This window comes from Polypterus senegalus, chromosome 1 (genome assembly GCF_016835505.1).
Source record: "Polypterus senegalus isolate Bchr_013 chromosome 1, ASM1683550v1, whole genome shotgun sequence".
NCBI classification, from domain to species: domain Eukaryota; kingdom Metazoa; phylum Chordata; class Cladistia; order Polypteriformes; family Polypteridae; genus Polypterus; species Polypterus senegalus.
In genome coordinates, this window is record NC_053154.1 from 201,515,442 (window position 1) to 201,539,789 (window position 24,348).

Consider the following 24,348-nt stretch of genomic DNA (forward strand, 5'->3'; position numbering starts at 1 on the left):
ACACAACACCCCATAATGACAATGTGAAAAAAGTTTACTTGAGGTTTTTGCAAATTTATTAAAAATAAAAAAACTGAGAAATCACATGTACATAAGTATTCACAGCCTTTGCTCAATACTTTGTCGATGCACCTTTGGCAGCAATTACAGCCTCAAGTCTTCTTGAATATGATGCCACAAGCTTGGCACACCTATCCTTGGCCAGTTTCGCCCATTCCTCTTTGCAGCATCTCTCAAGCTCCATCAGGTTGTTTTGAAGCGTAGGTGCACAGCCATTTTAAGATCTCTCCAGAGATGTTCAATCAGATTCAAGTCTGGGCTCTGGCTGGGCCACTCAAGGACATTCACAGAGTTGTCCTGAAGCCACTCCTTTGATATCTTCGCTGTGTGCTTAGGGTTGTTGTCCTGCTGAAAGATGAACCGTCACCCCAGTCTGAGGTCAAGAGCGTTCTGGAGCAGGTTTTCATTTAGGATGTCTCTGTACATTGCTGCAGTCATCTTTCCCTTTATCCTAACTAGTCTCCCAGTTCCAGCCGCTGAAAAACATCCCCACAGCTATTCTCTAAAATAATTGGAGAGGATTTCAATCAGACACCAAGATAGCAGCTTACCACATATGGGGGTCAAATACCTCTAAACCTAGGAGTTTTATCGTGTACTTCAAAAAATTACAATTTAAATTACATATAATGTCAATTCTCAGACAGAAACAAGAGATTACATTTGAAGATTACCACATTCGCATTTTCCCGGTTTGCTTACCCTCAACAGCTGCTAAATGTGCAGCTTTTTACAACATTAAACAGCATTTACAGAAAGCTGAGATCAGATACAACCTCTTGTACCCTGTCAAACTGAAAGTGCATATTCAAGACAAGCATTACATCTTTACCACTACAGAGGAAGCAGAAAAAGAGTTAAGAAAACTGATCCTGACACTTTTTTGAAATACGATCATGAGTCGCATCCTGTCATGGCATGGCAAAGAAGGTCTTGCCGGCTGTTTGATCCGCTTGCAATGATACTGGTACTGAAACTATACATCCTTTTCCCCTCTTGGCCACTTTTTGTCTATGCTTTAATTATAATTATATGCGTATATGTATTTATATGTGGAAGAAATTAATAACTTTTTCTCTTCTTTTTTACTCTTCTAAAGGAGACTGTTCAATATCATGTCCTTGGTTTATTGTTATTGTTATTATTATATTAGGATTTACTATGCTTATCCAGGGCCACCTTTTAACACCATTCCCTGGGTTTGCTATTTTACTATCTAAAGATTGCTGAAGATTATAATTTATGCTTGTAGTAATTGGATTGTATTGGCAATAGATACAGTATCTCAATTTTATTCCTCATACACCACTGCTGGGGACCTTGTTTTGTTTTGGATAAGCTCTGTCTCTAGGTATGTCAGAGGACTGGGACTTTGGGACGTGGGGTCCAGCCTCATGTGGGGAGGCAAAATGGGGTAAGTGGAACAACTAGGGGGGAGAGAAAGAGAGCAACCTATCTCAAATCTATCCTTTTTTTTCTCATAATTATAAGTGCCAACTTAACAATAGGCTTCATGGCAATAACTTCTGGAAAAATTGGAAATTAAGGTCAAAGCTGTCTTATTTTCAGTTAAGACTAAAAAATGACAACAAAGGTTGGGAAGCAACATTTCCAAGACTGGACAGTCAAATTTGTGAGCTGGAATGTTAAAGGCCTGAATCACGAATTAAAGAGAAAGAAAGTATTTTCTCACTTAACAGGTCTAAATGCTAAAATAGTATTTTTACAGGAGACCCATTTATTAAGCAAGGATCAGTTTCGGCTGCATAAAGACTCGAGTGGCCAAATGGTCCATTCCCGCTATACAATGAAAACTAGAGGTGTGGGAATTCTTATACATAGAACAGTCTCATTTATAGTATCAGATGTAGTATGTGATCCAGAAGGAAGATATGTGATTGTCATGGGTAATTTATTTAACTGTGAAATGATTTTGATAAATATTTATGCACCCAATGTCAATGATAGGGAATTCATACAAAATGTATTTGCATCCATTCCCAATGTGAACACTCATAAAATTGTAATGGCTGGGGACTTTAATTGTTTTAAATCCAGACCTAGATAGGTCTTCTGCGTAAGGGGTGATGACATCTAACACTGCAAAGACAATTACACAGTTTGTAACTAACCACAACTTATCAGACCCCTGGAAATTTCTAAACCCAAACTCAAGAGCATATTCCTTCTACTCACCAGTGCATCAGTGCTACTCAAGAAGTGATTATTTCTTTGTAGATAACAACTTCTTGACTACAATTAAATCATGTAAGTACATCACTATTGTTATTTCTGACCATGCAACCCTTGATCTTGGAGCTAAAATCACTATGCCCCACATACTCATCTCACAGATGGCGTCTTAATTCATTTTTATTGGCAGATGAGAATTGTAAAGAATTTATATCCAAGGAAATCAATTTTTTTAGAGACAAATACATCCTCAGAGGTTTCTGCAGGAACACTCTGGGAAACTCTGAAGACCTTCTTAAGTGGACAGATTATCTCATATCTTTCCCACAGAAATAAATTGGAAGCCAAGAAGGTATCAGAGCTAATTATTAAAATTACTAGAATAGATCAAGAACATGCCAGGTGTCCAAATGAGGCACTTCATAGTAAAAAGCAGGCTCTGCATTCAGAGCTCAACCTCTTAACAACTAAAGAAACTGAAGAACTCATACTTAAATCAAGACATCATTATTACGAACACGGAGAGAAAGCTAATAAGATCTTAGCTCAACAAACCCAGAAGCAAGAAGTTCGTAATGCAATCCCAGCAATCACCAACACAAACAGAGACAAAAATCATTGACCATAAAAATATAATGCAAACATTTATAGACTACTATAAATCCTTATATTTTACTGAGGTTTAAGAAGACAAGACACAGTCTAATACATTTATGGACGCTATACAGATACCACAAATAGATACTCATTGCAGAGGAATTGGATAAACCAATTACAGAATTACTAGATGCTATAAACTCACTGCAGAGTGGGAAAGCAGCAGGCCCTGATGGCTACCCTGCTGAATTTTATAAGAAAACTCAGCTAGCTCCCCTTCTATTAGCAACATTTACAGAAGCTAGAGAAAATAAAAATCTACCTCAAACGTTTTGCCAAGCATTAATTACCATCTTTCCTAAACAAAATAAGAACTTATTAAAATGTGCATTGTACAGACCAATCTCACTTCTGAATAACAATGTTAGATACCCTCCAAAGTCCTAGCTAGAAGGATGGAGAAAGTGCTGCCTTCAGTAATATCACAAGACCAAACTGGATTTATTAAAGGCAGACATTTAGCTTCCAATCTTTAACACCTGTTTAATGTAACATATTCAGCAACATAGTCAAACACCTAGAGATATTATTATCGTTGGATGCAGAAAAAGAATTTGACATGGTTGACTGGAACTACCTTTTCACTACATTGGAGAAATTTGGGTTTGGCCCGAACATTTCTGTATGGATCAAACTACGGTATACCAATCCAGAAACTTCAGTTTGTATTAACAACATTAATTTGGACTACTTTAAACTAGACTGTGGTACCAGACAAGGATGCCCCTTGTCACCACTGCTTTTTGCAATCACCATTGAGCCACCGGCAGTTCATTGTCAAAATGCTTTTTAGATAAAGGGGATTATCAGAGAAGAACCAGAAAAGAAAGTTTCTCTATATGGAGATGACATGGTGCTGTATATATCAGATCCACAAAATACTGTGCCTGCAGTCCTAACAGCACTAACAGAATTTCAAAAGATTTCTGGTCTCAGAATCAGTTTGAATAAAAGTGTGCTCTTCCCATTGAATTCTCAAGCATACAAAATTAGATTGGACAAATTTCCTTTTATCATCGCAGATCAGTTTAAATACTTAGGGGTAAACATCACAAGTAAATATAAAGCTCTTTATCAACAAAATGTTGCCGTCTGTATGGAAAAAATGAAGCAAGACTTGCATAGATGTTCAACCCTTCATTTCACTTTAGCTGGAAGAATTAACATTGTTAAGATGAATATCTTTCCGAAGCTTCTCTTTTTATTTCAAAACATTCCAATATACATCAATAGATCATTTTTTTAAGAAATTAGATTCAACCATAACCTCATTTATTTGGAATTCAAAACATCCAAAAAGGGCGACCCTAGAAATACCTAATTCAGAATGTAGCATGGCTCTACCTAACTTTCAATTTTATTACTAGGCAGCAAACATACAAACTTTAAAAACATGGACTTGGACACAAATGGATGAACATACACAGGTTTGGTCCACAATAGAAATAAAATCCTGCAGTACTTCTTTATATTCCTTGCTATGCACCCCAAAAATAAGAAGTTATTGCCAATATACTAACAACCCAATTGTGCTTTACTCACTCAGAATATGGAACCAATGTAGGAAGTATTTTAAGATAGAGAAGTTTTTATGTGTGGCATCTCTGCTCGGGAACCACCTTTTTCCACTCTCTCAAACATATGCAGTTTTTAATGCCTGGAAAACATTTGGGTTCAATTATTTATAGATCTGTACATAGACAACATCTTTGCATCCTATGAACAATTACACTCCTAATGTAACTTTCTAGTAACACATTTTTTTCACTACATTCAAATTTGAAATTCTGTTAAACAGAACCTGCCCAATTTTCCTCACCTCCCACCTACCTCTATGTAGAAAAAATATTGCTCAGTCTAGAGGACTCAGACAGCATTTCCGTAGTATATAAAACTATTTTACAGTCCCTCCCTTTCAAAGATCCAAGAGAACAGTGGGAAAAGGATCTGTTACACAACATCTCAGAAAAGGAGTGGAAAGTAGTAAGGTGCAGAATTCACTCAAGCATAGAATTATTCAACTCACATTATATATTGAGCGCATCTCTCTCATTTAAAATTGTCCAAAATGTTTCCAGGGAAAGATCCAACCTGCGAACGCTGCTATCAAGTTCCAGCCAAAGTGGGTCACATGTTTTGGGCCTGCACCAAATTAACATCATTTTGGACCAAAATCTTTAAATGCCTTTCTGACAGCCTTGGTGTCACAATCCCTCCTAATCCACTAACAGCTGTGTTTGGTGTACTTCCAGATGGACTTAAAGTGGAGAAGGACAAACAAACTGTAATTGCCTTTACTACACTACTGGCACGTAGACTTATCTTGCTCAACTGGAAGAATCCTAACTCACCTATACTAATTCAGTTGGTAACTGATGTAATATACTATTTGAAACTGGAAAAAATTAAATTTGCACTTAGAGGAACTGTACAAAACTTTTTCAAAAACTGGCAGGATCTAATCAATAATATTTTAGAATAAGCTTTTACATTGAGGAAGCAGGTTCTCTCCCCTCTTTTACTCCATTTATCTTTATTCATTTATTATTTTATCTATTCACTTATCTTTACTAGCATAAAGTTTTACACTGCTGGCCTATGATATGTTATTTGATTTTAATAAAATAAATAAAATTTATATATATATCTAAGGGCCCCCAACAATACTCAGCTTCATTTCGGGTTCTTGCTCACTCATCCCTAAAGCCTTACATTTGGGCAGCATATCCATGTTAAAAAATAAAAGAAGCTGCACCAGACTGAGTTGTGCTTATGGTTTTCTGTGTCTGAAGAGCTGCTTTTGCTTATGTGTATCTTACTGAAACTAAAATCTTTTAAGATTAGTGTCACCTTTTGTAATCTCATTAAACAATAAATCAGTTCCTTTTCCAAGTTCATAGTTATTTACATGATTATGATGAATTACTGGGTTTTTATTAGTTTTAGTAGCTAGGTAGAGAACATAGTACAGTTGCTTTTCTCCTTTCATGGACTATGATATTATGCTAGTATTGGTTATTTTTCATTTATACTATTATTTGGCATTTGGTAATTTAACTTTATTGTTCATATGTTGGCATTCAGTGGGTAACTGTGTGGTGTGGTATTGTCACTTGTCACACACGTACGCATGTGGGACAATTTACAGGCTCAAATAGTGTTATTTTTCAGCCAGACTGTGGGTTGGTGCTCTCACCTGATCCTCTCCCTACTTGTTCCTCGGCAGCACCGCCAAAGACCCTTCATCTCAATGACATCACTATTGATCCTCCCACTCTTGACATCACTACTAGCCATCCCTGATGACATCATTGCCGGTACCCAGAATTCCCCTTCCTGTCACATCAGTTCCTGTTCTGGCCATCTTGACTCCACCTCTTCCTCCTACCCACCATTTTTATAGAGCAGTCTCAATTTGTTAGTCAGTTCAGTTGTGAACTCTGCTTCTTTTCTTGGCTGATTTTCAGTATACGGGGTGGCCATCCCCAAACCTTTTTCTGTCTGTTTCCTTTTTTTATCACACACTACAGTTGATGCAAAGAGAAGTGAAGCAAAATGACACTTTTTATTGGCTACAGTAACTGAAGAGATTACAACATGCAAGTGTTCGAGGTTGCTTAAGCCCCTTCTTCAGGCAAGTTTTATTTGACTGTCTGTTACGTAACTCTTTTAAAAATATAATGTTTAAGAAATTTGAACAACAGTTAGTCAATGAAACTCAATTAAACATAAATCACTTGAATTGGACTCTGCTGTCTATGAAAGCTATTGAGCCACCTCAGGCGTATTGAATCTATATTTTATTGTCAAGTGCTGTTAAAAGCCTGTATTTAATGTAGTTTACTAATTAATGGAATTGCATATACAGTGCATCCGGAAAGTATTCACAGCGCATCACTTTTTCCACATTTTGTTATGTTACAGCCTTATTCCAAAATGGATTAAATTCATTTTTTTCCTCAGAATTCTACACACAACACCCCATAATGACAACGTGAAAAAAGTTTACTTGAGATTTTTGCAAATTTATTAAAAATAAAAAAATTGAGAAAGCACATGTACAAAAGTATTCACAACCTTTGCCATGAAGCTCCAAATTGAGCTCAGGTGCATTCTGTTTCCCCTGATCATCCTTAAGATGTTTCTGCAGCTTAATTGGAGTCCACCTGTGGTAAATTCAGTTGATTGGACATGATTTGGAAAGGCACACACCTGTCTATATGAGGTCCCACAGTTGACAGTTCATGTGAGAGCACAAACCAAGCATGAAGTCAAAGGAATTGTCTGTAGACCTCCGAGACAGGATTGTCTCGAGGCACAAATCTGGGGAAGGTTACTGAAACATTTCTGCTGCTTTGAAGGTCCCAATGAGCACAGTGGCCTCCATCATCCGTAAGTGGAAGAAGTTCAAAACCACCAGGACTCTTACTAGAGCTGGCCGGCCATCTAAACTGAGCGATCGGGGGAGAAGGGTCTTAATCAGGGAGGCGACCAAGAACCCGATGGTCACTCTGTCAGAGCTCCAGAGGTCCTCTGTGGAGAAAGGAGAACCTTCCAGAAGGACAACCATCTCTGCAGCAATCCACCAATCAGGCCTGTATGGTAGAGTGGCCAGACGGAAGCTACTCCTTAGTAAAAGGCACATGGCAGCCCGCCTGGAGTTTGCCAAAAGGCACCTGAAAGACTCTCAGACCATGAGAAACAAAATTCTCTGGTCTGATGAGACAAAGATTGAACTCTTTGGTGTGAATGCCAGGCATCACATTTGGAGGAATCCAGGCACAGCTCATCACCAGGCCAATACCATCCCTACAATGAAGCATGGTGGTGGTAGCTACAAATTTCACTGGGTTTGGACTTACACGATTCTCTGGGAGACCTTTAGTTCTAATATTATTCATTCTGCATCCATCTTCTAGTGTAGCTTGTCTGTCTCCAAGTTTTTTGCATTCAGAACTTGCTGCCATTGTTTTTCCGTCAGCAGTAGATGCCAGGTGTTTGCCTGTTGCAGACCTCTCAGTGCTATCGGAGATAATGATTAAGGTTTTGATATATATCCTGTAACCTGTTTTTTTGTGTAAATATGTATTATCTAACTGCCTTATCGTAACCTTTCTTGTTTCTATCTGTCTGTTTTATTTCATTCTGTCTGTCATTAGATGCAACTGAGAAGGCAAATTCATTTAAGGGTATTTGCATACATTTTGGTCACATCATGTAGAAGTGACAACACGTTTTCTACATGATTCCCCCATTTCAGGGCATCATGATGTTTAGGACATAGCAATGGCAGGTATACTAAAGTAATCATATTTAGTAATTTTTGCATATTCTTTGCATACAATGACTGCTTGAAGACTGTTATTCATAGACATCACCAAGTGCTGAGGATCTTTTCTGGTAATGTTTTGTCAAGTCTTTAATGCAGCCATTTTCAGCTTCTGCTTCTTTCAGGGCTTGTCCCTTTAATTTTTCTCTTCAGAATAAGGAAGGCATGCTCAGTTGGATTTAAATTGGGTGATTGGCTTGGCCATTCAAGAAATTCCCTGTTTTTAGCTTTGAAAAACACTTGTGCTGCCTCAACAGTATGTTTGGGATCATTATCTTCTTGTAGGATGAAGCACCGTCCAATTAGTTTGGAGGCATTTACTAGAACTTGAGCAGATGTTTTTATACACCTCATAATTCATTGTACAACTGCCATCAGCAGTTTTATTATTAATGAAGATAAGTGGGCCAGTACTTGTGGCACCCATACATACCTAAGCAATAATATCTTGGGCAGTTCCTTGTTGTCTTCACACTTTGCTCTTGCCATAACCCTGATACAGGTTAATCTTAGTCCTGTCTCACCTCAAGACCCTTTTCCAGAATTCGGCAGGCTCTTTTAAGTAATTTTTCACAAACTATAATCTGGCCATCCTGTTTTGGTGGCTAACAAGTGGTTTGAATCTTGCAGTGTGGCCTCAGCATTTCTGCTCATGAAGTCTTCCCGGGATTATTGTCTCTGACGCAACCACATCTGCCTTCTGATTACTTTCTCTGATCTGTTGGGCAGGTGTTTGGGGCTTTTTCATCACCATAGTGAGGATTTTTATGTCATGTGGAGGCCTACCAGTCATTTTACAATTACTGAGCTCATCAGTGTATTCTTTCTTCTTAATGACATTCCAGGCAGATGTGTTAGGTGTGATTAATGGTTTAAATTCTTGTAGTGTCCAAAAACCAATATTGTCCAAAACATCATTGTGCCCTGAAATGGAGGAACCATGTATAAAAAGTATTGTAATGTCTACATGTATGCAAATACCCAAATTACAGTCTGTGATCTACACTTTAATCACAACTGAATTGTTTTATTTGTAATTTTAAACTGTAGAGCAGGACAGTGAATCGAGGAAAAAATATTTGTGCCAAATATTATGGAAGGCACTCTGTATAAATTTCAATGTATCTTCTACTCCCAGAACATTCCATTTTGTATGCTTTTTCTGTCTGTGCAGTGGTTTGAAGGTTCAAGATTATGCCCATTTTGTTTCAAAAGAACAATTTCTTCTGCAATAGTATACAGGGAACATTTTAAATTTGAGTGTCAACAAAAAAAATTATGTGTGTCAACAGTTAAAATTCAAACTGTTCACTAGTGAGATTTTTGTTTTAAGTGATTCACTGTAAATGAAATAGGCTACTGCAAAGGAGACTGAAACAGAGGTGTCATATATTTAACACAGGAAGGAGACAGAGAATGTATGCTATCATTCCACGCTTTCAGACATTTTTGTCATGGATTCGACAGTTTCTCCCACAAGATGATTGCCTTAGTCCCACCTTATAATTGTAGCTGCCTGGCAACTGTAATTATTTTGCAATCACCTGATTGTTTAAGGGCATGTATTTAATCTTGATAATCATTTTTGGCTCAGTTTTACGTATGGTTACTGATTTCCCAGGACTTCAAACTTTTTGTATTTTGCTATATTATATTTTGAATACTGCTTTTTCTTTTTTAAGTATGATTGTGCATAACTTTTGGCATCTGCCTACCTGCTTCTGACTGTGAGGTTCAATCTGAATTTTTAACTTTACACTTGTCTACTTGTTAAAAAAGGATGCAATTGCCTACTTGACCATCTTCAATGAACTGCAAAATCCCCATGAACAGCCCCAAGTGTTAAGTGGAATACTAAAATGGAGATGAAACATGGTACAAGGTGGATATACAAGGAAACAGTAAGTGTGATGTCTCTGCTTTGCACTTGTTTAAAAAAACGGTTCAACGACAAAAGCGCAATAGACATATGCGCCCCAACAAAATCGCGACCGACAAATGAGCGCCGACAAACCTGCTAACTGGTTTTCGACAAATGTGCTCCGACAAAATCGTCACGACAAAATCGCGAGAGAGGCCAAGAGAGTGGGACGCCCTTGCTGCAATTTTTCCAACATATGCAGGGTGTGATCTTAAGGACTATCTGCGTGTCGTGCTGATGGCATGCCACGTCTCATAATATTGACTTCTAAAATAAACATTATTATATATGCTTTAAACTAGTAATTCATTTTTAATGAAACTTTCGCGATTTTGTCGGCAAAATTTTGACGGCGTGTTTTAATCGCCGCTATTTTGTCGGCGCGCATATGTCTATCACGCAAATGTCCGGTCACAGAAAAAACTAAACCCTCCAGCCTGACAGGTGCCATGGAAAAAAAGAAAAGAACAGAATATAAAACAGTTTTCACCCCAAGTAGCATCCATCATTATTCACTTGGACTTTGAACCCTGCATGTCTCCAGCTGACACTTAAACTAATAGTTTTTTTTTTGCATTTTTTTAGCTTACCTTTTTTCTAAAACCATAAATAAATAGTTGTTTCCGAACCCAGAGTTAACATTTCCAAGGTTGTCTAAAATTATCTCTGTAACCCTAGAGAAAAATACTGTAACAAGCACTAAGATGGAAAGACCAAGAGTTAAGTTATTAAAGTTGTGCTAATTGCCTTGTAAAATTCATAGTTTAGAGCTATTTGAATCTTTCACTGTTCCAATCATCATCCAGTGTCATAAGCCGTGTGCCATGATCCATCATTATTTTCTGCTAGGTTGTATGTATACAGTACCATGCCAGGTTTGTAAGGTGCAACAAAAATGCAGAGCTCAGCACACTTGTGGACATTTTGCTGTCAATCACCCATCTGCTTATTTTTAGTTTAATATGCTGGCTACTACAATGCAGTACATACAGTATTGATCCAGGGTGCAAGAGACAGAAGGATAGAATCAGCTTCTTTATGCCGATTGCTGATGACTGGCACTAAAAAGGTTCTTTGGCAACTTCAGCGCCGCTCTTCTCCTTATTAGCGACACACATTCACAGCAGTTTTGTCCCTTAGTGCACTCACACATGCTACCTGACTCAGCCTTGCTCCACTCACCCAGGGTCAGAGGGAACTCATATGCCACACTATCCCCCAGCTTCATGAGCCGACCCAAGGCCAGAGTCCAAATCCAAGGCTTGCCAGCAGCCACACATCCAGGGAGATAGGATTTAGCAGCCAGGTGGTGTGATCAAAGTGCTCTCTTAGTGCTGTCTGCGCCTCAAAAACAAATGCTGAAGAGGTTTCTTTATAGCTGGCTTCTCCCTCCCTGAGGTAACTACAGTACATTTCACTAGAAATGTTTTGATAAAGTAAATATTCGCGTTAAGAGAGGACTTTTCACATACACTTTATAGACTGGTCTGAAATCTTTCTTCTATCATGGAGGACCAAGACAATGTCCCTCACAGTCCTTCATCTCTATGTTTTTTAAGCTGTGAGAGATTCTTGTTACAATCAGTTTTGATTTTTATTGCAAGAGTAAGATGAACCTCTGTTGCTGATTGCAGAATAGTAATAGAATAGATGATTAGTCCTCCCCTATTGCCTTAGGTCTTCTGTATTTCTTGTAATGGCATTTATCATGTTGGAGTATTACTTGGAGTATTTTGATGGAGTTGTTTCACTTCATATAAATTTTATATGCCATAAGCCATTCTAGTGTGTGCTTACCAATGCACAGAACAGCACAATTTCATTCATTCAGAGCTGCAGGGAATCTGTTGTTGATTGCATTACAATTATTTAACACAGTCTGGTTTTAGTGGTTCCTATAAGAGGTCTGCAGCTAAATCCTTACACCATCGCCTTAGAACTGGGGTCTCCCACCCTGGTCCTTGATAAAGATGAAATTGGTTGGAGTTTCACATCACTTCACATCTCATTTCTATTTGGGTGCTGCTTTAGGAAAAAAACAAAGTACCGGTAATTCATAGGACTGAACCTTAAAATACAAGTCAAATAAAATGCAGGGAAAGTAAGTTAATTGGTAGCAAAAACTGGAACAGGGCCTCTTTCTTTAAACGTGACGTCACAAAATTCTGTGCGACTCATAGTCGGCCAGCTGATTTTTTTTAAGGCCATGCCTTCCTGTAATGAAAACGCAACGTCATTGGTGAAAGCTTCGTTCAAGACGAGGTGGCGGCAGTTTGGAACCGAAACTGTGTAGTCGACAGAGTTTGAGACAGTAAATGTAAAAGGTTTCAGTTTACAATGTCACAACAAGTTGGGGTGTATGATATTGTAGAAGCGTTGGGAGGTGAGTGGTACAATTTGTGTTGTTTTTTTAAATTAAAAACGTCACACAAAGCGTTATGTTTCAGCGGCATGTTTGCAAGTTTATATTTCTTTTAAAAATGAATCGTTTATGGACAATGATTTGTGTGTGTTTCAACTTAAGGTACATTCTAATGGTGGGGACCCTATCTTGGTAGCATCGTGGGTAAAGCAGTAATCCGTCCTAGCCAGTACACGGTTCCACTTCACAATTTGAAATTAAACCAAACGTCTTTTAGAGAAAGCAGCTGTATGCATACGTAGAATACCGAACACTACGAAATGCGATTGCCAGCGCAGAAATTTGAAACATAGATTTTAATCGAGTATGCGAAAGTTGCGCCAACATTTAAATTGTTTTGTCATTTTATTTTTATATTTAGACGTTATCGCATCGCGATATCCTTTCCACAGCAAGACGAGTGCGTCTTGCACTTACCTTGTATTAGTGAATTAATCGTCTTTACTGTCGAGAAGCAAAATTCACCACTTTCGGCTCCAGTGTACATTAAAAATAAATTGTATTAAAATGCTAAAAAAAAATGTGTATGTCTTACACAAATGTTTGATGACACTTTTTCCATTTTCATTTTAGAATACAAAGTTATTCGTTATTTTAAGATTTTATATAGGTTTATTAGATTTGTAACTTTAGTGGTAAAGACTGTATATACTCGGAAAGAGCACCAGATCCTAATAAACTTTAGTGCCGCTGAGAATGTAATTTTGTGCTGCATGCGCCGGACCCAGATTCCTTAGGATGAATCTGTTCGTTGACCATTAAAGCCAAAGGTTTGGTATTAAAACATTTTCCTTAGTTTCTGATGTTGTGCGTGTGTTTGTATTTTGTTTTTTCTCCACTCCTGAAACCTACTTTGTCCAAAATAGGGTCATAATGTACTAGACCCTATTCTTGCAGCATCTGGCGGCACACTGATGCACATATACTCAGAAAGTTTTTAAAGTGTATTTTGCAATATGGAAAGAAATCGGAGCGCCCAGAGAAAGTCATAATGACTATGAAGACATTACACAATGTGAACCCCTCATGCAAGGACTTCAAACCCATGGCCCTGGAGTTGTGAAGCAGCAGAATTAATCATTCTATCGGTGTGCTTCCTTAATTACTTTAATAGATCTTTTTATATCTGTTTATTATTAATGTTTTTAATGAAAATGTCAAGAGCTGAGTGCCATAATGGATTTCTATTTCAAAATGTTGTAAGATTCTTCATCTTGTGAAAAATGTTTGCTTACCTTTTTCACATTTTACAGGTAGTATAGTATGTAATGTATTAAATTTGTGGTTTGCATTAATGGCATACTCAACATTCCCTTCACTTTTCCAGTTTCTTGTGAATAAATTATTTTTACTTTTTTAGTAATTGGAATTAATCAAATGAACAAAAAATTATTCTCAAGTTTTCATATCGTCATAGCAAAGCTCTTAATTACTTGGTCACTCTTACTTAGCAAGGCACCTGAGAAACTTAATTAAGCTCTCTGTGTCCTATCACTGTAGTTCCATGTATCTGAATCCCCCTAGGTAGAGAAATGAAACATTTCTCTTGTGCAAAGTGAATTTGTAGTAATATTCAAAGTATGCCTGTCAGGAAGATTATGAGAGATCACTAGCATTCAGTTATTGAAAGGATTAGATTGGAGCTAAGCTACAAGAAAAATATCAGTGTCTTTAAGCATCTCTTGGGTAGTCTTCCTAAGGCAGTTGTTGACAGTATCTCTGATCAAGAGTGTTCTTTATTAGGTCTAAAAATAGTATAAAGTAACAACTGAAACTAAATGGTAGATACTGACTATTTAAATAGTTTAAAGATTACACTGCAAACATGGCTTCATTTTGAAAGTAACAAGAAGGAAGCTGCTACTGAAGAAAATGCATGCCGGAAGCATCACAAATTTTGCAGAGAAGCACTTCAGGATATTGCAAGCATCTGAAAGAAAGGTGTAATGAGGCCAAAATTAAATTAGTTGGGTGAAGTACCTTACAGCAACATCAACGTATGTCCAGTGCCAACGGATGACGGGCATCCTTCATATGTAGGTCATAAAAGAAGACTTGTTTATATCTGCCAAGGACCTGATACTAGAAAGAAAGAAAAAAAAGATTAAGCTTTTGGGTGAGCAGTGATTACAATAATAAAGCAAATGCAGTGACTAAACAAAAAAGTGAATGTTCTTGAGTTGATTAAGCCTGTGCTGGATTCCCATAAAAAAATCTACACTACAACACAATCTCATCCAACTTAAAATAATTTGAACTGTTCTGTGAAGACTAAATGGGTAAAAGGTTAAAAATCCTTGAAAAGTTGGTAAACACCTATCCAAAATGATTAATGACAGTTACTGCTAAAACGAATACTATTAAAAGATATGAAGATTTATAAATAGGAGACTTTTTTATTGAAAATTAAATTTAAGTGGTTCTTTTTAATTGCATGTATACTGTATGTTGTGTAGATATGTAACACAAGCTGCTTTTATAGATTTAGTGTTCATCAAAATGAAAAATATACAAGGCCCTGTATTGCCAAAGAACAGAGAGTCATTATCTTCATTAGTTTGCACTTGTATTTTGAAATATCCTTCCATATAGCAGTAAAATTGATTTTGATGGACAACATTGTTATGCAAAGGAAACTATCTGTGGTGGTGCAGAAGATGATAATCATGATTTAACAGAGAAGCCAGGAAAGAATATTTTGTAATTCATTAAGGAATGTGGCCTACAAAAAAATGCATTTTGATGTGTTTTTTAGATCTGTTTCTATTTCAAATTGCAGTTTCTTTGCAATGCCATTACTATTAGCAGCTCACTTTGGCTATTGAGAATGGACATATTTGGTAGTTCTAAAAAGTTGCATAGGGTATTATACTACCCTTTGATTACACTCATACCTTGCACTGGCCTCTACTGGTGTTAAGGCAGAAGTGATTTTTCAGGTACTACTGCATTTTAATTTTGCATTTAAAATTTTAGATGTTCTGTTATAGAATATATTTGCTTGATGAAATATTACCTGCTCTCTGCCCTCAAAGGTGTTGAATCTGCAACAGATGAGCTCAATGAGGAATTGCATCGACTAACCGTTAACATGAAGAAACTGACGGAATATCAATCTTTGCTTCTCAGAGTCAACTCTCAACTGGTCAGTCTTGAAAACAAACTGGGATACTAACATATTCAGTGTTTCTGTTCATTTTATTAACAAAAAGATTAGAAATGTTATAAATCGTCATGGTTTTGTAATACAGTATGTTTACATCTTTTAATAACTGGCTAATTCTAAAGAAACTTCAAGATCTAAATTTCTTAGGTTTGTAATTGGTAGAAACAGCAAAATTTAAATTTGATGGTAGAATAACCATTTCTCACACTCATTCATTAATGCTGTGATGCCTTGATATATGTTGTTGATAATAACATTAATGGAATAATAGGCTTCCATGATTTTCTGTTTTTCACTTTACCCCCATAAATTGTGTGTTTTTATTTGTTCTAGTGTTCAATGATGAGTAACATTGGAGAGATGGCGAAGCACAGGAAGCAATGCCGACTACAGAATGCTACAACATCTTAGTCAATCAGCTGATGTCTTATAGCGTCTTGGGGACTGAAGTCTTTGTGGGCTGATAATTTATTTAAGTAACACAAAGTAGTGGGCATCATGGATGGATGAATCTGTGTTAGCAAAATGTATTTATCACAAAGACTCAGAAAATCCAGTTTAACTCTGCTTCTGTTTAAACTCTCTCAAAACAAGTATTAGACTAGTGCATAATTTTTTTTTCCTTTTTTACCCATTAACACAGGTCAAAGGGTAAGAAGAGAAAGAGTGGCTAGTTCTTTATAATGTGTAATTTATTATACACTACAACTTTTAAATAGAAAATATAAGAATGTGTATTTGAAACCTAGAGCAAGAAAACACGGCTTGATGAGGCTGTCTGTAATTTATTGCATTTACACAAAGAAAATCTGAATAGAACTGTTTTTCTTTACCTGCTTTCAGCTTTGTGGAGGAGTATATAAGAACAAAAGACATCCATGCAATAGAATTGTCATTAATATTCAGTAACTTTTGGTCAGAAGTACAATGGTTTTACAGAAACTTGTCATGTGGGGGTTTTAGCAGGTAGGTGTGCATTAAGATATGCTACCACAGATAGCCTCTCTGCAATGATACAGTGCTTTTTATTTATTTCTTTTTTTGTTCTTCAATTGAGGATACCAAATGCAATAACATAAGAAAGAATATAAAAGTCATGTATAAAGTTGATCTTTAATCATTGAACTGTAACTACCTGTTTTTGTAACATAAATCACAGTTAACTACTTTCAGGCGTTCTTGTGTATGTGCTTTGTTTTGTGTTTATTTTTCTTTTCCCCCCCTCGCACTTATACTTTTACATGATAATGCAGACCCAGCATAAAGTAGCGTATTAACCTAAACAACATGTCTTTTGAAATGTAGAATCAAGGTGGAGTAGCCAAAGGAAGGCCATGTATTCACAATTCTAGTATCCAAAATCTCACAAGCACCATACAGTCTAGGATTCTAAAACATTAGAACTTTGAGTGGAATGTGCCTAAATGTGTATAACCAGGTAAACTATAAAATACTGAAATTGTTACAAGAGTGATGCACTTTAGATGAATGAATTAGGGTTATATCAAATATTAGATCACCACCACCATTTTAAGTGGGCTTCTACTCTTCTCCACATAAAGGTGAGGTTTCTTGGTGTATTGTAGACCAGTATTGCTTAACATAAATCAGATTAAAAACTGGTATATTCAAATCTGCTTAATTAACTTCAGGTTCACAAGAAACCTATGAATATTATAGAATTACTAATAGTAAGAAGTACTAATACTAATACAAACTAATACATTGTGCCAGTTTCAGTAGGGCACAATCGGCCACATATTCATGCTAGACCAATTTAGTGTTGTCAGTCAGTCTAACATGTACATCTTTGAGATGTAGTAGAAAAACCCCATACAAATATATAAGAATACGCACACTGAACACAGACCGAATGTTTTACTAGGATTCAAACCCAGGACTCTGTAGATGTGAGACTTCAGCAATAGCAAAAGTCCCAATCACATGAGAACAGCAAATATCTTCTGCAGGAATCACACAACCTAGCGTATACACTTTATTTTTAATGAAATGTATCCATTGCTTTGAAGAACGAAGCTTTTACTTGTGATGGATCATGTATTATGATAAATTTATTTGTATGCTATTGCAAACCTTGTGTTATAAAATCATTCCATTTTTTGTTTTATTGTGTATTTGGCAGCTTTCCCATCCTTACATTCTTATAGTAGTGTTATTTTATTTCATCAGGCCTCCATTCTGTGGCACACTTACCAGCATCAGCTGAAAGTATACTCTTAGGGGTGTTACAATCAAAATCTAGGAAGGTTTCTGTAAATAATCAACCAATGTTGTCATGAAAGTGGTATTTTTTTTTTTTTAAGAATACACCAAAATCTCATGTGCAATGAACTACTTTTATACAATGCACCACTGCCATAACAATCTAATATTGCCATTCACACATTTTATTTTTCCACAGTCTCTATTATGCACAGCGGAATGAAGTACATAAGAAATAGATCCACTGAAACGTGTGGCCTTGTGCAATCAAGAAAAATAAAAACTGCCTCACTGATTATGGCAAAGGCCACTTGCCTCTCTAATCTATTTGGCTATGAAAGGGAGTACTTAACATGGCTCAGGTAGATAGGAAAACTGATCTCATTCCAAGATACTTGAGAGCATGAGCTACAAAAGGACAGGATGAGAGTTTAATGGCACTAACAGTCAGTATTACTGAGCCAAATTCCTGAACCTTGGAGCCTTTCCAAAGTCAACTTACAATTACAACATTTTCTCTTCGTTCATCTGTTTCTTTTGTAGGGGAAAACATATATTTTAGCATTCATAAGTTTACATATGTCCTGATTATGCATATAAAAAGTTAAAATGATACTTTTTTTTGCTACTTAGTTTCTTAGGGTATCCGTCATTAGAATACTGTTATACTAAGCATAACAAAATGCATTTTATTCAGAACATGATTGAAATGCTGAAAGATGTATGTAGCAACTATTTTAGTATTAAGCAACATTTCTTAATTGTCTATGTTCCTCCATAACAAGGCCTGTTCTCCCTGTAAAGTCCACTGAATTATTAGTATTATTAAAACATACCTCGTGTGACCCCTAGTGGGAGAAAAGTGATTTCTGGATTATGCAGCAAACATAAGCATGGTAATTTATAGACAAGCTAAACTGCAGGTGCAAGAGAAATCTTAAAATGGTAAAATATTGGGATTACTGTAAATCCATAATCTCAAAGTACAATTGATCCTGGCAGTTAATAAAATCATATTAATTATAAGCAATCAAATAAAATCTGTTATTGAGTTTTAATTTTATAGGTGACAATTATGCATTAGTTTTCCCAAATAATGAAAACTGAAGTTGCTTGTTGATTTATTTTCAGTAAAATATCAGTACGTTTTATATATTTGCTAAGGGCAAAAAAAAAACCCCAGCACTCTAGCGTGGCATATCTAACCTTTTCAGTTGACGACTAAAATTTTGGAATCTAATCTTAGTTATTTGGGGTGCAGCTTAGCTTCCCTGTAGGCTGTCAATTAGTCAGATCAACGTACAGTGTCCCCTGAATTCCAGAGTCTGTTGAACTTTCTAGTCCCTTGATGAAGAGGAAAAAAACAAGCCTAGCTGTGATCTCCACCTCTTGGATTTTGGCCATGTCCAACTGACATCTTTGCCACAATGAAAAAAAATACCATTAGCAACTCAGAATTTACAAGAAACTCAAGAACAATCACCAAGGAGATAAATGAAAAATATTTTTACCTGTGCAAAAATATTAATGTTCATATATACTGTATATATATTATTTGATTTGTATTTTATTAATGAAGTAGAACAAGTAAGATTTGTAACATTCACAAGAATAGTATTTTTGCTAGTTTTATTAAAATGAAAGTATTCTTTTTTTATAATGTCTTGGAGAGTGGTATTCAACTGTGGTATTGCAAAATCACACTGTCTGCATGTTTTTGCTCCAACCAGTCTCTGAATTTAATGTCAGATACATGGCGTGCCATAGCTTTCTCTGCCATTTCAAAATGCCCGGATGTGCAATTTTAATTATTTCTGAAATTTTGAACAATACGTATTGCAGATATGGGATTTAACGCACAAAAGTCCATTCAGTGTCTATATTTAAGCTGTGCTGTAATTATAAATTATTCATATATTGGAATGCATTTTTCTTTTCATATTCCATCAAGTCAAGAATTGCCATCAGTGAATTTTACTTTAGTCTTAAAAACAATTACATACTTTGTGGACCTTCAGTCTTAACTTTTATCTGTTTGTAAGTACTTCATTAAAACCGCTACTTAAAGATAGTTCACTCAGCTACAGTGTGAGTTGCAGGTGGCACAGTGGCAGCGCTGCTACTTCACAGTAAGCATGTGGTTGGTTTGTGTGTGTTCTTGCTCTGTGATGGACTAGCACCTTGTTCAGTGTTTGTTACTGCCTTGCATCCTATGCTAGCTGGGATAGGCACCAGCACTAGCCCTCACGACCCTGTTTAGGACCAAATAGGTTAGATAATAACTGAGTTACAACTTATTAAATAATTACATTGTTTAAAAATACAGTTAATAATTCAATCTTCAGTTAATGACTCAAAATAAAACAAAGAAAGCTAGACATAGAATGAACTCCTCTGCTGTTAAGGCAGTGATAAGAATAACCACCATTCAGGATGTCATAACATGCACTGTTCATTATTTCTAAAATTGCAGACAAAGACTTGGACAGCCCATTTCATTGAAAAATACATTTGATTAAAAAGCATGGATTGCCCTAAAATTAGCCATTAGCTGGAGTGAAAACCTGTAGATGCTGCTGTGTTAAAAAAAACAGGTCTGAATTACTCAGATTAAAATTTAGTTCCTGAAACGTAAAAATCAAGTTGTTTAAGGTGGCTTTAGGACAGAAAAACTTAATTTATTTGTTCATTGCCTTCACTCATTCTGTTTATTTATATTGTTTGTCCTTGTGATGGTGCAGGCACTATATAATCGCGTAGTGATTTACTAGACGCCTTAGAGGAGAAATTAGGCTAGGACAAGAATATACATATGAATAACATGTCAGGTAAATTATTGAAATGAAAATTCAGTTCTTTGGCTGCTGGACCACAACCCTCCACTGATGGATGACTTTTCAGGCCCTGTTGTGTTTTATTTTATGATTTATTCCTGAAAGCTATAAGAATGCAGTGTACATTACATTTCTTTGATAAGTTTTGTATAGCGTAATCCAGAGTCTCGGTGGCCTCAGAGAAAATGATGGGGGTATAATAACAATAGTACTTTGCACTGTTGTACCCAATTAACAAGGGATATCTCTTAAAAGCTTTTAAGTGTAATATCATAACTCCATGTGGTCATTTATTAAGTAGAAGATTAATAATGACAGCTTCAACAGCTTAGAACAAAACTGATTTTGTTTCTATTACACAAAGCGATGCAAGCCATGTTTCATGCTAATGTTTTTGAACTAGTGGAAAGTTTTAGTAGCCTGCATCAAAAGGCTTGGTAGCTATTCTGCAAAATGAAAATATTGAAATAAAAATAGTCTGTTGGTTTTAACTCATCCATCAAAAACGGTCTAGCTAATGCACTGCATGTACTCAGGCAAAATGATACCTTTTATTTGCTAACTATAAAGATTAGAATATGCAAGCTTTCAAGGCAACTCAGACCCCTTCTTCAGGCATTAAATCTTGCCTGAAGAAGGGGCCTGAGTTTCCTTGAAAGATTGCATATTGTAATCTTTTTAGTTAGGCAATAAAAGGTGTCATTTTGCCTGACTTCTCACTGTATCCACAATGGCTAATGCAATACAACACCCTAGTACTACACTGCATGTATTCTAAATATACCTTTTTGATGTTTCTTATTTCGCAAGAATGTTTAGTGTTAAACACTTTCAGAAGTAGTGTGTGTGTGTGTGTGTGTTTGTTTTTTATATATACTGTAACTAGGACTTTCAAGCAGCTTAAACCAGTAAAGGGAGAGAGGATCATGCAGCTTAAGATATTCATTACAGTATAGCTCACAAGGTGCAAAAATAATTTAAAAATAGTCAGGTGAGAAAAACAGAAGTTTTTGAATGCTGAATAATTACATTGATCTCAAGTGGCAGTTCTCATAATGAATTGTCTTGTAACTAGTGTTGCAGCAATAAAGATCAGCCCTGTTACATTCAGAAATGGATCATAAAGGCATGACGATGTATGGACGAAACAGAAATACTATTTTACAATTGCATTTACCTGTGGAAGTTAGAACTCTTTCCAATTTTTTTATTTGTATAAGTGTTACTTTAATAAGTTGCTCCAGTGAGAACTGCTGTAGATCTAATCCAGTATGTTAGCCTTGAATCCCACTTCCAGTCACTGTGTAGTGTTTGCATGTTCTTTATGCTTTTGTCCAGTTTTCTTGCCACATCATAGAATTGTGGATAAGTTAAGTGACATCTCTGAGTTAGTCCAATATGATTGAATGTAGCTTCGCCTATAGGAACTGCTGATGAGACTCACCACCATTGTGTCATCAGCAAACTTAATGGTGATGTTAAGTTTGCTGACAGCACAACAGTGTTGCGTCTCATCAGCAGTGGAGATGAGTCAGTTTACAGAATGGAGATACAAAAATTGGCAAACTAGTTTAAGTCCCACAATCATAGAACAAAGAAATGACTAAAGAGATGAATGTTGACATCAGGAAGGCCCATGCACTCCAGATCTCACTGCCCATCGTGGGCTCAGTGGTGGAATTGGTCAAGAGTAATTAATTCCTTAGTGTGCAACTGGCATATGAACCTACTTGGCCACCTCCTCCATAACCAAGAAGGTGCAGCAGCATCTCCCCATTCTTCAGCGGTTAAGAAAAGCAAGCCTATCTCCCACATCATTCTCACGACATTCTACAGGAGTACCAACGAGAGTGTTTTGACCAGCTATATTACCTTCTGGTTGAGAACTGCAGTGTCTCTGACCACGAGGTCCCACAACAGATAGTGTACATAGCAGAAAAGATCATTGGGACCTCTCTGCCCTCTGTAAAGACATCTTTGTCAAGCATTTCATCCATAAAGCCTACAGCATTGTGCAGGAATGCTCCCTCTCCTCCCATGATCTCGTTCCTAATGGGGTAGGGGGTGAAGGTGATGCATGTCAAAATTAAAACTCACAATCCACCATTTTATTTTTACATTTTTCTTATGTCATATATTAACATTTCTAAATATTAAGATGCTGAGATTTCACAAAAACATTTCACATGCTATGATGAACTAAGGAAGCTCTTTGTTTTGATCTTTCATTACTCTGACTTTCACATACACCAACATCTTTGCTTGCTGTCTTTTATTTACTGTACATCCTTCTCATTTATTCTGTGTATGGTACCCATAGCCAGTGGTGGGCAGATCCACCCCTACTTTGTACATTATATCGAAGAGTGGCGGGGTTGGCCCCCCTTGGAGATAGGAGAGCATTCGGTTAGTTATCACACTCGACGAGATACTGGACATCCGAGAACTTAGTTCCTAGCAGAGATCATGGTGACATCATATATGAATGCTGACGGTCTGTATTGACAAGTGGGGTGGCTTGGTGCCCCCAGGTTCATGCCACCCATGGCTTGTGCCTATTCAGCCTATGCCTATTTTTTAATATATATAAAATGTTAATTACCTTACAGTTACAAACGATGTCCAGCAACCCCTATAATTTACAACTAAAAACATTTGGAGGTAGCCTCTTAATTTCACAAAATCCCCAAAAATAAATTTGAGCAAACGGGATCTCCCCGCTAAGTTAGTGCTGCCTAAAGCGTTCGTCAATATTGGGCTCACAGAAAGTAAAATCAAATTCGCGTCCGATGTAGAGTGTGAAAAGTAACCATCATATTCAGTTCAGCCAAAACAGGACTGCATCTTCAGCTCTGCTTAAACAACTTGCAGTTATCAAGGCTCAGTATAAGCTTTCTTTTATTGTAACATTTTAATATATAAAAGCTGATCGTTTCCCTGTATGCAAATCCACACAGCTTGTGTCCAACAAATTTTTCATAAACTCCCCGTTTGTACAAGGGGACACCGTACTGTAACCGTACTGTAGGTTTTATTCCAAAATTTGGTTGGAGCGTCACTCTGGGGTGAGCCCCGCTAGCTTAAAATAAAAAGAGCCTGTAAGACTAATAATGCTTAAATTTTAAAAAATCTGTTATACGGATTTCACTGAAAAAAAGAAAAATGAGACACGGAATGTCTAACCCTTGCTTTTAAATATTTTGCCATTTTTACCGTAAACGAACTACTAATATGTTTACTTTTGAATGCACTGTATATAGAACGTTTTGCTTTATGTAAAAGGTAGTTCTCTTTCCAATTCGTAAATCTATGATGAAGATCACTATGGAGACCTCACCTCAGCAACGCTGCATCACTCGAAGCTGTTTTTCCTGATAGTTTATTGGCCCTCAGAAACAGAGCTCATCCTCGTTCGATAATACTGTACAATCCCAGTGATTGACGTCATATCAAGCTGTGTCTGGCCACGCCCACGGAAGTGTTTGCTTGAGCGCGGCTTCTAATGACGTAGCTGTACGAGATTGTAGTTTTCAGTGGTCATAT

At 36.7% G+C, this 24,348-nt stretch overlaps 1 long non-coding RNA gene across 2 annotated transcripts; it reads right to left on the reverse strand.

The window, feature by feature from the left end:
- Window positions 1–525: 525 nt before the first annotated feature.
- LOC120537930 lies at window positions 526–24,234 on the reverse strand. 2 transcript variants are annotated; one of them, XR_005635418.1, is made up of 4 exons: window positions 24,143–24,234; window positions 14,563–14,664; window positions 4,453–4,567; window positions 526–562 (listed from the first exon to the last, which is right to left on the reverse strand). It is a non-coding gene; the product is annotated as an uncharacterized LOC120537930 (long non-coding RNA). The 2 variants fall into 2 exon arrangements; XR_005635415.1 differs by lacking the exon at window positions 4,453–4,567 and having other exon boundaries at window positions 527–562.
- Between the last annotated feature and the right edge of the window lie 114 nt (window positions 24,235–24,348).